Raw genomic sequence first — 14529 nt, 5'->3', positions numbered from 1 at the left:
ATGGAGCAGGCTACCCAGATGATCAATGAGTGGCAATGCACTGACGCCACCAAGAGACAGCGTATAGTGGAGAGTTTAAAAGGGCCTGCTGCTGACATCGTTCAATTTTTGAAAGTTAGCACTCCACTGCTACGGCCACCAATTATTTATCTGCTCTGGACACAGCTTATGGCACCACAGAGAGTGGAGCCGACATCTTGGCCAAGTTCAGACACACATACCAGGATGAAGGAGAAAAACTCTCTGCTTTTCTATATCGCCTTGACAAACTTCTCCATCGTGCTCTTCTTAAGGAAGGAATTACGGCTGCAGACATGAATTGAGCTCGGATGGGACAGCTAGTCAAGGGTGCACTCACTCGAGACATGGTTGCTCTGCGTGTAAGGATGAGCCACACCCTGGACAAACCCCCTTCTTCCAGCTGATGCGGGAGGTAAGAGAGGAAGAAAATTGGATTAGCGCCAGAGAAGGGGTGAAAGCTACTGCCACCGCCAGTGTACCGCAGTCCTCAGTTACGTCTGAGTTGAACAGCCTACGAAATGAGGTAAGGGAACTGACTTCTCAGGTGGCCAGACTGTTGAGCGCCGTTCCAGTTACCCTTACATCTGAAAGTACGACAGCAAGGACTGGGTCCGTACAGCAGGCGCCAGAAGCTGCTGTTCGGGACGCGTCGCCCCGAGTGAAAATGTCCAAACCACTGCCAGCAGGAATCTTTTGCTACAGGTGTGGGCAAGATGGGCATACAAGGAGAAAGTGCAAAGAACTCGAGGATCTGAGGAGAGTGAATCAGAAGCTGATCAAAGCAAGCAAACAGCAGGGAAACTTCTCAGGAGCCATGTGAAGGAACGGTGCTTGGTTCCGTGTGAAACACGTTCCACCCACTGTCCACCCCCAGCGAAGCAAGGCTCAAAACAGTTACCTGCAGGATTAGTGGGGCCCATCTCTGGTGTACCTGTGCAAATAGAAGGAGTTTATGCAAGAGCTTTGCTTGACAGTGGCTCCCAAGCAACCATTTTGTATCGCAACTTTTACGACACCTATCTGAAACACTTACCTCTCCAGCCACTTGAAGACCTGGAAATATGGGGTTTAAGCTCTCACCAATACCCATATGATGGCTACCTGTCCATACAACTCGAGTTCACTGCCGCTGTAACCGGAGTGCCGCAGACAGTTGACACTTTGGCCTTAGTATGTCCTGACCCTGTGAAAGATAACAACATTGCCGTGCTGGTGGGGACAAATACCCGGCTGGTGAGAGAGTTGGTGGAGTCCTGTAAAGAACAGGCGGGAGAACGCTTCTTGGGTACTTTGACCATACACCCCGTCCTCCGAGAAGCTTATGAGACACTCACCCAGTCTGAAACAACAGAAGGGGTAGACAAGCATGGTACTGTGTGGTTTACCCAGCACAAGCCAATCACCTTGCAACCAGGACAAGTGTTTAAAGTCACTGGCCCCCCAAAGTTTCCTGGTGATTTCACAGACCAGCTAGCACTGATAGATCAGCCTATTGACACTTTTTCCCCTGAAGAGTTGTGGGTGAGGCCTGAGGTTCATCTTGCATCAGTTGTTTCCAGCAGACGCATTACTGTGACTGTGAAGAACCTGTCATCCAGAGAAATCTCCTTGAAACGTGGGACTCCAGTAGCCCATATTTTTCCAGTAGCCCCTGTTCCTCTGCCAAGGGCACAGTGTGCGGATAAAGCTGCAATCGAACTGACCCCTTCCTCTTTTGATTTTGGAGCCTCTCCTATGCCAGAGGAGGCAAGGAGGCATCTCTGTGAGAGAATGATGGAGAGGAAAGAGGTTTTCTCTCAGCACGAGTGGGATGTAGGTTGTTCTAAAAGCACCAGACATGAAATAAGACTGAAGGATGCAAGGCCCTTCCGAGAGAGGTCACGTCGCTTGTCGCCTGCTGACTTTGAGGGTGTGCACCAGCACCTTCAGGAACTACAAAGCCATGGCATCATCTCTGAATCGCGTAGTCCCTACGCATCGCCAATAGTAGTCGTACGCAAGAAGTCAGGGAAGGTACGAATGTGCGTGGACTACCGAACCCTTAACCTTCGAACAATACGGGACCAGTACACTGTCCCAAGGATAGAAGACTGCTTGTCTGGGAGTAAATGGTTCACAGTCCTCGACCTGAGGAGCGGGTACTATCAAATACCCATGAGTGAGGCTGACAAGGAGAAGACCGCTTTTATCTGCCCGTTGGGTTTTTATCAGTTCGAACGCATGCCTCAGGGAATTTCCGGAGCACCGGCCACTTTTCAGAGAGTCATGGAACATACTGTCGGCGACATGAACTTTCTGGAGGTGTTGGTGTACCTGGATGATCTCATTGTGTTTGGACGAACCCTCGAAGAACACGAGGAGCGGTTGCTCAAAGTGCTTGACTGGCTCCAAGAGGAAGGTCTGAAGCTGTCGCTTGACAAGTGCCAGTTTGGCAGGACTTCTGTCACCTACGTTGGACATGTAATGTCGGAGGACGGAATAGCGACGGACCCATCCAAGGTAGAGGCTGTTGTCTCCTGGCCAAGACCCCAAACGGTGACAGAGCTCAGATCCTTCCTTGGATTTTGTGGCTACTATCGCCACTTTGTCAAGGACTTCTCCAAACTCTGCCGTCCCCTCAACGGACTCCTTCAAGCATATCCTCCCCGTCCCCGCTCCAAGGGGAGTCAGACTGCAAACTCACCTGACAAGACTTACTTCAAGCCTTCTGAACCCTTTGGCTCTCGGTGGAGTGAGCAATGCGAACATGCTTTCCAAGGACTCAAGACCCGGCTCACCAAAGCCCCTGTATTGGCGTTCGCAGATCCACAGAAGCCTTACATTCTGCACATGGATGCTAGCCTGGACGGACTAGGTGGTGTCTTATACCAAGAGCATGATGATGATCTACGCCCAGTTGCATTCATCAGCAGAAGTCTCTCGCCATCTGAGAAAAACTATCCAGCACACAAACTGGAGTTTTTAGCTCTCAAGTGGGCTATTGTGGATAAGCTACATGACTATTTTTACGGAGCTACTGTACAAGTCAGAACGGACAACAATCCCCTGACCTACGTCACAACGTCAGCTAAACTGGATGCCACTGGTCATCGTTGGCTCTCAGCACTGTCCACCTACAACTTTAGCCTTAAGTATAGACCAGGCCGGCATAACCTTGACGCAGATTCGTTGTCTAGACGTCCACATGACAGCATGACACCAGTTGATGAATGGCACGAAATCCCAGTTCCAGGAGTGCGGGCTCTTTGTCAGACTGTGTCGAGTAGCACACGAGCAGGACACTCCTACCCATGTGTGATCGAACAAATAGGGGCTCATGTGTCTGCAGTTCCCAAGGCTTTCTGTCATACCATTGCAGTAGCTGATCAGCTGCCCACTTTCAGTCCAGCAGAGCTTCAAGCTGCTCAGAAAAGCGACCCGTGTATAGGAGAAATATGGCTAGCTGTCAATCAGAAGGCACCGGCAAGTCAAATACAGACAAGCCATCCTGATCTTACACTTCTGAAACGAGAGTGGGGGAAGTGGTCAATCGAGCAGGGTCTGCTTTACAGGACAGTCAAACAGTCTGACCTGTGCTTACGGCGACAGCTTGTGCTCCCCAAGCAGTTCCACCGTATGATTCTGAAGTCACTGCATGACAACAATGGACATCTGGGATTTGACAAGACCTATGCACTCGTCTGTGACAGATTCTTCTGGCCCCGCATGAAGCTAGACGTAGAGACATACTGCAAGACATGTGAACGCTGCATTAAGAGAAAGACTCTGCCACAGAGAGCAGCACCACTTTCCCACATCCAAAGTTCAGGCCCTATGGATCTTGTATGCATTGACTTTCTCTCCATAGAACCTGATTCCCACAATGTGTGCAATGTGTTGGTAGTCACTGACCACTTCACTCGGTATGCACAAGCATTCCCAACCAAGGATCAGAGAGCCATAACGGTTGCCAGAACTCTATGGGAGAAATACTTCATTCACTACGGCCTACCAACTCGCATACATTCAGACCAGGGTCGGGATTTTGAAAGCCAGTTGGTGAGAGAGATGTTGACCATGTTGGGTGTGAGGAAATCAAGAACTTCACCATACCACCCACAAGGTGACCCTCAACCAGAAAGGTTCAATAGAACCCTGTTGAACATGCTAGGAACTCTTGAGCCCAGTCAAAAGTCCAAATGGAGTCAACACATTGCACATCTGGTCCACGCATACAATTGTACCCCAAATGAAGCTACCGGGTATTCACCCTACTTTTTAATGTTCGGGAGGGAAGCCAGACTTCCTGTGGACATTTGCTTTGGCGTGTCAGCGGATGGGACCTCAACAACTTCCCACTTGCAGTATGTGTCTAAGATGAAGAAAGAGCTGCAAGCAGCCTATCAGTTGGCCCATGCCACTTCCGCTAAAATGAACCAAAGTAACAAGGAGAGGTATGACCAGAGAGTGTGCTACCATTGCTTGAAGCCTGGGGATAGAGTCCTCATTCGAAACCTTGGCCTGAAAGGGAAACAGAAGCTTGCTGATCGGTGGAGTGCAAATCCTTATGTGGTTGAGAGTCAAATGTCTGATCTTCCTGTTTATCGTCTAAAGCCTGCAGATGGTTCGGGACCCATTAAGGTCATGCACCGAAATCATATTTTGCCCCTGGGACAAGAGGTCCAATTGAGCACTGAGGTTGACTCAAAGCCTACTCCCTCTCCAAGACCCTCAGGCGCAGAAAAGCAAAAGAAAGGAATCAAACTCCTGAGGTTCACAAAGATGACTCCACAGCTGATGTGCCCCTGGGAGATCAAAACTCTTCAGACTCAGAGTCAGAGTATGGACATTACCCAGAGGACTTGATCATTGACAATCCGGAGGGAATCTGGGAACAACCGGAACAGGATGTCATGCCTACAGAGTCCAATCCCCCCACAAATGCTACAGAAGTGACAGAAGTCGCAGCGAGCTCAGAATCTTCAGAAGGGCTACCTGTTGTGATAGAAGAGGTAGTAACTGAGCAAAGGGAAGTAGAATCAGACAGTTCTGTTGAGGGCACTTACACTACAGGCAAATCTAACATAGCCAATCCAGAACCAGAGATAAGGAGATCACAGAGAGAGAGAAAGCCAGCAGACCGTTTCCATTATACAAAGCTGGGAGAGCCGTGTGCAAAGTCTGTAGTAGTAGGACATACAAGTGTTCACTCAGCTACGCCACCCACTATGCATTTTCCTGAACACTGCAATAGTTGTCATACATGGTGGTGTAACTCCTTTGCTCAGTGCTCGTCATGTATAAATAAGGTACCACTCTTTTCACCCACTATTATACCAGTCATCACACTATAAGGTACATGGTGTAATTGGTTAACTGGGTCCTATGTCATGTACTTCAGCATGGGGGCATGCTGTATTTTTGGTGGGGGGAGAATGTAAGGGACTGAGGAAAACTGGTGGGGAAGACAGTTACCAGTGTTCTTTGTCCCTGGTGGGCTTCAGTGTCCTGTTTGCCGGGTGGGTGCTGTGAACAGGATGCTGTTGGTTGAGTGATGTGGGCTGGGCCAATGGGATTGCTCTGGGGGCGGGAGGAAAACAAAAGGCGCCAGGAAGTGAAGAGTGCAGGGAGCTGAAGAGAGAGAGCTGAAGGTGCAGAGCTGAAGAGAGAGAGAGCTGAAGGTGCAGAGCTGAAGAGAGAGAGAGCTGAAGGTGCAGAGCTGAAGAGAGAGAGCTGAAGGTGCAGAGCTGAAGAGAGAGAGCTGAAGGTGCAGAGCTGAAGGTGCAGAGCTGAAGAGAGAGAGCTTTTTCCAGGCAGGGAGAATTCGGTTTGGAGTGAGAGGCAGCCAGGCGTTCCCCTGCCTGTTCTTTTCATTACTGCCGAGGAGGACAGCATTCAGCGCACTTGACCTACGTTGCTGCACGGATAGCTCGCGGCACCTCTGCCTCCTGCGGCATCATCTTCCACACGTGTGTCTCTCCTGGACTGTGTGTGGGTGTCGTGAGTAACTGGTGGGGACTATACAGTCCAACCGGATCAGTATCTACGAATGTGTTACAGAGGATGAGGTTCCCCATATGTGCACCAACGGTTATAGATCAGAGCTCACTGTTTTATGTCTGTTAATGATATGTGTTATTAAATTTATTTTTGATATTCCGACTTACAGTACTGACATTTATGGGTAAACAGGGAATTAGCCAAATCAACATCAACCGCTAGGAATTTGGGATCCTGCTGATTGAATATTTAAATAGTAGCCCCATATAGTGGTCAGCAGAGGGTTACATGTATATATGTAAAAATTCGAAGAGTCAATAAAGACTTACAGTTAGCCAACATATGACTATGAAGATTTCATCAAACCTACCAAACTCTAAACAGCATCCTACAACATGCAGCTTGAAGAAAAACTGAAGACTGCACAGAAAATTCCAGAGAAACACTAAAATGCCTAGAAGACTGAGTAAATATTCAGTAAAGTAGTCTGACCTGAAAAGAAGCTCCAGAAACAGATGTGCAGAGGAAAAGTCGCCAGAAAAAGCTCTGGGGGAAGGTTTGGAAGCTGGAAGCAGAAATTTAAAATTCCTTACTGCAACAGAAGACTCCATCAAATATCCTTTGGAAGTACAGCTTCTAATCCCAGAGTACAGAATCTGCAAACCTAATAGGGGTGGGCAAACTCTTAAAATTCCTAGCCATAGTAAGTCCTAAGAAATTTTAAAATAATTAGGAGTTAGAAGTGTAGTTTGAAATAAAACATTGCTAAAACCTGATCTCCAAGTCATCGTCTGAGCTGAGTCCAAGGTCGCTCTGAAATGGAAAAAGGATTTTTGGGAGGATCATGACTTCTAAACTCAGCTGAGAAGAAACAAAACCTAGGGTTCGACAAATTTGTGACTTTTAAACACCAAGCAAGAGGACTTTCCAGACAGTCAATCCAAGCAGCCATTGTTGAAAGTTTGTTTTCAAGTTGTGCCATTGTAGTGGAGCTTGCCAAAACTGGCAAGCATGGGAAATCCTTTGTCTCTCATTGAACAGAGAAGCCATCTTAAAATTTAGAAAACTCTTGAAGTAGAACCTGCCTTTTTAAAAATTCCCCACTAACAAATCAATTTGGACGAATCCAAGGTCCAGATCAATCACATAATAGCGACTTTGGAGAAAAAGATTCCTAAAATAGTGCTTCACTTCAGGTTTAGACAAAAATACAGAAACAGAGCAGATTAACACACACTGTAGGGCTGACTGCAAATGACATTATTGCAAGACAGGAAATTAATGAATCATCTGCTAAATTTCAAGAAGTACAAAAATTTGACATTTTAATCTTAGAAGCCATAGGATACTCAAAAGAGCTAAATTTAACAAGCAAGTACAGCAGTCAAGAGAACCTGTTGATTCATTCATCAATGATCTGTACAAGATGGCAGAAGATTGCAAATATGGAGAGTTAAAATCTAAACTCTCAGACCTCATGGCAAGAAAAGGAAGATCTAACCCTGGAAAAGGCAATCCAGACAGCTAGGCAGTCAGAACTCCATGAGTGGCACAGAACAATTTTAATGGGAGAAAATAAACCGTGGTGTAGAGACAAACTTATAGTTCAGCTGCTTAAGCCAGGGAAAACAATACCCGAACCAACCAGCAGAGCGACCATACTGTCGCTGTGGAGCAAAGTGCGCTCATTGTCCTGCAACATCAGCCCAATGCTTTTACTTCAACAAGGTTGGATATTACGGCAAACTGTGTAGGGCAAAATCTCTAAAATGTGCAGAAGATCATCAAAGAGGTTGAGACTGGAGTCAGCCCTACAGTGAGCCTTATTTCTTTGGTGAGGTCAAAGATCTTAGTTTCTCATTTTGGAATGTGGACTTTCAGTCAAATTAGACACAGGAGCTAGTGTAACAGGCCTCTTGGACAAAAAGAAAACATGGCTAGTGACCCAGCAGTTGACACTGGCCATAACACACCTATACAAGGGCAGAGAGCTTAAAGCTCCTGGTGAAAGGGAACCTGCTGGCGGCACTGAAATACAAGAATAAAATAATCCATGAGACCCTTGTGATTTGCAACTAGGACTCTTTGTTACTGTTGTGGGAAATCACCACTCGGAGTCAGACTTAAAGATTCAACATGCAGTTTATTGGACAAAGCTTTGGGAGAAGCACTGGGCACCCCGTAGTGCTCGCAGTCACCATCTCAATTTGGAGCGGCGGCTAGCTGTTTTTATACACTTTAATCATACAGACATCAGCGGTTACCTCGTCATTAGCTTTGGGTGGTTACATGCATTAGCCAATTATGCCCCCCAGCAACAATTGACCTCCAATCACATTCCTTCAAAAACAACCGTTAACAAAAGGGGAACTTATTGTTTCGGTTCCACTTTTTCTTAAGCTAAGCTGACCAACTGGACCTCAAAGTCTGATTTTTTGTCTGTCCTGCAGTTTTTTATACACTAACAGGACGTTCTTTGTTAACCACAAGATGAGTGCTGGGCGCAACCGGTTCTGCAATCACATACGCATTAGTTCCCAAAGGTCACAGTCTTAATTTTACTCCAACAGTAAGTGCTGTGTGCAGTTAGTTTCTGCACGTATTAACTCTTAAAGGTCACAGTTCCAATTTTTACTCCAACAGTTACTCAGCCATAAAGCCTGTGTCAAACATAATCTGTTATAGAAGATTGACAAAGTCAGCCAGCAAGAGCTTGGCTACAAGTACAACGGTAAAATGTTGAAACTCTCCACAGAATTGGGGCAACTGAAAAATGCTTTCAGGATCACATTAAGAGGATGTTAACTAAACCTGTGCGCCTGTTCACACCACGTAAGATTCCCCACCCACTCATGAAAAAAGGGCAGCAGCAGATGGACGAGATGTCAAACATGGGAGTTATCTCCCCAGTCACACAACCAATTGCATGGTGTTTCGAGGGAGGGAGGGGTCATTTGCTACATGGAAGACATATTGGGTCAGGGTGCAACGATGGATGAACATAATAAGAGACTTACAGCAGTCTTAGAGCGCCACCAGAAAGCAGAGCTGATGCTGATTGACACTGGCAAGTTATCCAAAAAGTCAATTCGATTCCTGGGCCACATCATCATTAATAAAAACATCACAGCAGAACCACAAAAAAAATGAATGTCAGCAAATTCCCAACGCCATTCTCAATTCCAGATCTCCAGTGATTCTTGGGGATGGTGAACCAGCTGTCAAAATCTTTACTGACTTTCCATATGATTTCGGGTAGTAATGGATAAGGACAAGAGTGGCCTCGGGTGAGAATGCTTAATTGGGCGAGGGCTAATTACATCCAAATCAGACAGGAACTGCAGAATGTGGATTGGGAGTGGCTATTTGAGGGCAAATCCACATCTGACATGTGGGAGGCTTTTAAAGGCAAGTTGATTGAAGTGCAGAATGGGCATTTCCCTGCAAAAATGAAGGATAGAAATGGCACGATTCTGGAACCATGGATGACAAGGGAAATTGTAAGCTTAATCAAAAGGAAAAAGGGAGCATGGTCTAAGCATCAAAAACTGACAAAGGAGTGTAGTGAAAGTAGGAAGGGGGAATTAGGAGGGCTAAAAGGGCCTCGAAATATCTAGCAAACGATCAAGGAGAATCCCAAAGCTTTTTATGCATATATTAAGAACAAGAGAGCAGCAAGAGAAAGAATAGGTCTACTCAAGGACAATAGAGGGAAGTTATGCGTGGAGCCACAGGATGTGGGTGAGATCCTTAATGAGCACTTTGTAGGGGTATTCACCAAGGAGAAGGACATGATGGATGTTGAGGGTAGGTGTGTGAATGCTGTGGAGAATGTCAATATATCGAAGAAAGAAGTGTTGGATATCCTAAATTGCATTAGGGTAGACAAGTCCCTAATGGGGCCGGATGGGATCTATCCCAGGTGTTACAGGGATTGAACAAACTGAGTCCCCGAGACCGTATAGAGCTTCAACAAAAACGGTTTTATTTAACATCCATGAGGGAGAGCACTTTAAGCAGTAATTCCAGCTTCCTCCCAAGCTACTCTGGTAATCATGGGTTCTTACACATTCTTACACTTTTTCATGTTACGATGTGTTGCATGCGAGATTTCGATTAGGTCATCATCTTGTTACTTTAAACTTATTAAAGTTCTGTTTTAATCACATCGTGCTGCTTCATTGTCCTGTGTGATTTTATCCTTAATCATTCTTTTGCACATATCCCATCCACTTTTTGTAATATCAAAGCACTGCAAGTACCTTCTAGTATGCAAATTTTGACTGTGTATGTCAATTGTCACTATCTCCCCGATACACAGTGGAGGCACAATGGATCCTATGCATCCTCTCTAGACATTGTGGGGTCATGATAAGTGGTATTGATTCTTTATTGTTGCTGTAATCTCCAAAGGGTATCACCTGGGATGTGACTGTCTAGTGCTGTCTGGGAGGTAGTTATTTGTAATTTGTCATGTGTCTACCTGCAGCAAGTTTGGATATTACAGCCAGGCTCCCTGTTTAACCCTTTCCATTCTTTTCTATCTTGCTGCAGCCCAAGTTTTCAGGTAGCCCTACTACACCAGGTTACTGCGGGAGGCAAGGGGAGAAATAGCTGGGGCCTTAACAGATATCTTCACATCCTCTTTGACCACAGGCGAGATTCCAGAGGATTGGAGATTAGCCAATGTTGTTCCCTTCTTTAAGAAAGGAAGCAGGGATAATCCAGGAAATTATAGGCTGGTGAGCCTGACGTCAGCGGTAAGGAAGCTTTTGGAGAAGATACTGAGGGACAGGGTATATGCAAATTTGGAAGAAAACGGACTAATTAGTGGCAGGTAGCATGGTTTTGTACGGGGAACATCATGTCTCACCAACTTGATTGAGTTTTTTGAAGAGGTGGCAAAGATAATTGATGAGGGGAAGGGCTGTGGATGCAGTTTATATAGACTTTAGTAGGGCACATGGCAGACTGGTAGAAAAACTAAAATCACATGGGATTCAGGGTGGGCTGGCTAGATGGATGCAGAACTGGCTTGGTCAAAGAAGACAGGAGTAGCGGTGGAACGGTGTTTTTCAGAATGGAGATCTGTAGCTAGTGGTGTTCTGCCGGGATCAGTGCTGGGAGCTCTGATGGTTGTAGTATATACAGTTGATCTGGAAGAAAATTTGGGTGGTCTGATTAGTCAGTTTGCGGGTTACACGAAGATTGGTGGAGTTGCTGATAGTGCCGGGGATTGTCAGAGGATACAACAGGATATAGATAGGAGACTGGGGCACAGAAATGGCAGATGGCATTTAATCCGGACAAATGCGAGGCGATGCATTTTGGAGGATCAAATTTACGTGTGAATTATACTATAAATGGCAGAACCATTCAGAACACTAACGTACAGAAGGATCTGGGCATGCAGTTCCCTAAACGCGGCAACACAGGTGGCCAAGGTGATTAAGAAGGCATATGGGATACTTGTCTTCATCGGCCAGGGCATTGAGTACTAGAGTTTGGAAATCATGTTGCAGCTATATAAAACCTTGGTAAGGCCGCATTTGGAGTATTGCGTGCCGTTCTGGCCGCCACCATACCAGAAGACGTGGAAATTTTGGAGTGCAAAGAAGGTTCATCAGGACGTTGCCTGGCCTTGAGGGTGTTGACTATGAGACGAGGTTGAATAAACTAGAATTGTTTTCACTGGAAAGACGGAGGCTGAAGGGAGACCTGATAGAGGTCTACAAAATTATGTGAGACATAGACAGGGTGGATAGTCAGAGGCTTTTTCCCAGGGTGGGAGTGTCAATTACAAGGGGGCAGAGGTTCAAGGTGAGAGGGGGAAAGTTTAAGGGAGATGTGCGGGGGAAGTTTTTCACACAGAGAGTAGTAGATGCCGGGAATGTACTGCCAGAGGAGGTGGTGGAAGCAGGTACATTAACAACATTTAAGAGGCATCTAAATGGGTACATGAATTGAGTGGGAATAGTGGGATATGGACTGAGTAAGGGCAGAAGGATTTTTTTTTAGTTTAGGGCATCATGATCGGCCTCAGCTTGGAGGGCCGAAGGGCCTGTTCCTGTGCTATACTTCCTTTGTTCCTTGTTCTTTGAATTTGACTCAGTCACAAAACCCTTGAGGTATCTACTTAAGATCAGGATTAATGCTTGGATGCACATCAAGAGCAAGTATTTACTAGCATCAAGATGATGTTGCTCTCCACTGACATTGTAGACCACTATGGCGTTGTCCTGCCCACCATCAGAGCAGCTATACCCACAGACTTGGAAGTGGTCTTATTCCAGCAAAAATTGGATGGAAATCACCAACTGGTGTACTACCCGCCCAGTGGGCTGTCAGACATGGAGATGTGGTACACCATAATAGAAAAGGAAATCCTTGCAGTCATGTGGGCATGCAGGAAGGTTTCAGACTATATCATTGACCTCAGGGTTACAATTGAAACAGACCACAAGCGACTAGTTTTCTTATTGGACAAAAAGAAGTAGCTTTGATGTTTCCTAGAATTCAGAGATTATGCTTGCGTTTTATGAGGTTTACTTATGAGACAGTAAACATCCAAGGTTACAACCAGACAATACCAGACATAATTTCAAGGGCCACAGTGGGCCTCTTGACAAAATGGGATGTCAATCACATTGAACAACTGGAAGCATACTCCCAATTGATAAAGAGATACTTGCCAACAACCTCTCCTGAACTCCAACAGATATATCCAGAAAGAAATGTGTGATGTGGAGTGTGCCTGCATCTGCAGATATTGTCAACAAGGATGGCCTCAGCAGAGACCAAACAGAGGACCATGAAAACTTGGCTTGTAAAACAAAAACACCTTATAGTTATGGATAACCTCCTTGTCTACAATGAACGGCTGGTCATCCAAGTCTTCCTGTAGCCGTAGATCCTTCAAAAAATACACCAGAGCCACCTGGGCATCACCAAGTGCAGAGCACAGGCCCAGTCTGCCGTCTGGTGATCAAGCATTTCCAAGACGATTGAAGACATCATAGTGAACTGTCAGGTGTGTGTGTGTGTTTGTTCCACAGGAAGGACAAAAGAAAGCGTTTCATTCCCACATTCTTTCCTACCAGGTCATGGGAGAGGCTGGGCCTCTCTACAGCTGTCTTCTACAGTTCCTTATTGTGGTGGATTTCTTCTCCAGATGGGTTGAGATGAAGCAATTAAATACAACCATTACAAAGCAGTAATTAAGGCACTAAAACAGACGTTTGTGAACCATGATATCCCAGAGGAGATTGTATCTGATAACAGCCCACAATTTTCAAATTAGTACTTTTGAAATTAGAAAAAGCCCTCCTAAAAAAGAATGAGGATATTCCCATAGCACTTCTCACATACGGGGTCACCCCTTTTATAATGCAATCTGTCCCCATCTGAATGCCTGATGGGCAGGAAAGCCCATACACAATTTCCAAACTGGCTGAAAAGATTCATACCTTGCTAACCAAGGATTACTGGGACATCCAAGCAAGAGAACACTCATACAGGCAGAAGGAAGCTCTAATCTACAACAGAAGGTACCGCACCAGGCACTTGCCACAATTACAGAAAGGAGACTGGATTAAACATCTCGAGAGAGAAGGTACCGTCATTGGAAAGAACGAGGACCAACTTTGTTTCTACCTGGTTGGCACCAGAGAGGGCACAATCAGTAGAAACAAGAGGAGTCTCCTCATCTCTAGAAAACTCACCCCTATGTGCAATAGAGAAATATCGAGGAACATATCAAGATGCCAGAACAATCTTCAAGCCTACAGGAAGAACCAACAGCGACAGAGCTTAACATTTTTCCAATAATAGTGTAACGACATTTCAAAGGCTCAGTATGGATAAACAGTGAACTTATGTATGACTACAAACAGTTCTTCAGATCTTCTGAACTGCAACCAACAACCTACAATGATATGAATATGGTGTATGTCTCATGATAGATTGAAATTGTTGGAAGGCAAGTGAAGGGTGTATGGTAAATGTGTGAGGCTAGTGTTGCAGTTGGCAGGACATGGCATGTGAAGATGCGTTTGAGGTCATTATGTTCCTTCATGCACTTTGGTCCTCAGGCTTAGATTGTTGGTATTGACTGCAATGGTTACCTGCTCCCATTGCTTTCTTAAAAATAAAAGCTGCACATTCAAAACCTGTTCCATACATATGTTGGGATGGTAATGGTGGGGAATGAAATGGTGGTGGAAGAAATGCAAAATGTAATTATTCTTTTTTAAAATAATATCTGATTCAAATAAAATGTTGCATGTTTCATCATTTTATTTCTGACTTTTCAACAAATAAACATTTACAACTGAACCCTTAAGACATCCTCACCCCGATGCACAACTGAAGTAGGCAGCACAGTGGTCAGCATTGCTGCCTCAGAGCAGAATGGACTTACCTTGCATTAAGTGGATCTTTCTCTACACCCTAGCTATGACTGTAACATCACATTCTGCACTCTCTCGTTTCCTTCTCTATGTTTTGTCTGTATAGCGCGCAAGCAACAAT

Source organism: Mustelus asterias, chromosome 18 (genome assembly GCF_964213995.1).
Source record: "Mustelus asterias chromosome 18, sMusAst1.hap1.1, whole genome shotgun sequence".
In the NCBI taxonomy this organism is placed as follows: Eukaryota; Metazoa; Chordata; class Chondrichthyes; order Carcharhiniformes; family Triakidae; genus Mustelus; species Mustelus asterias.
The sequence above is the reverse complement of the archived record's forward strand: the minus strand, read 5'-3'. Positions refer to the sequence as shown.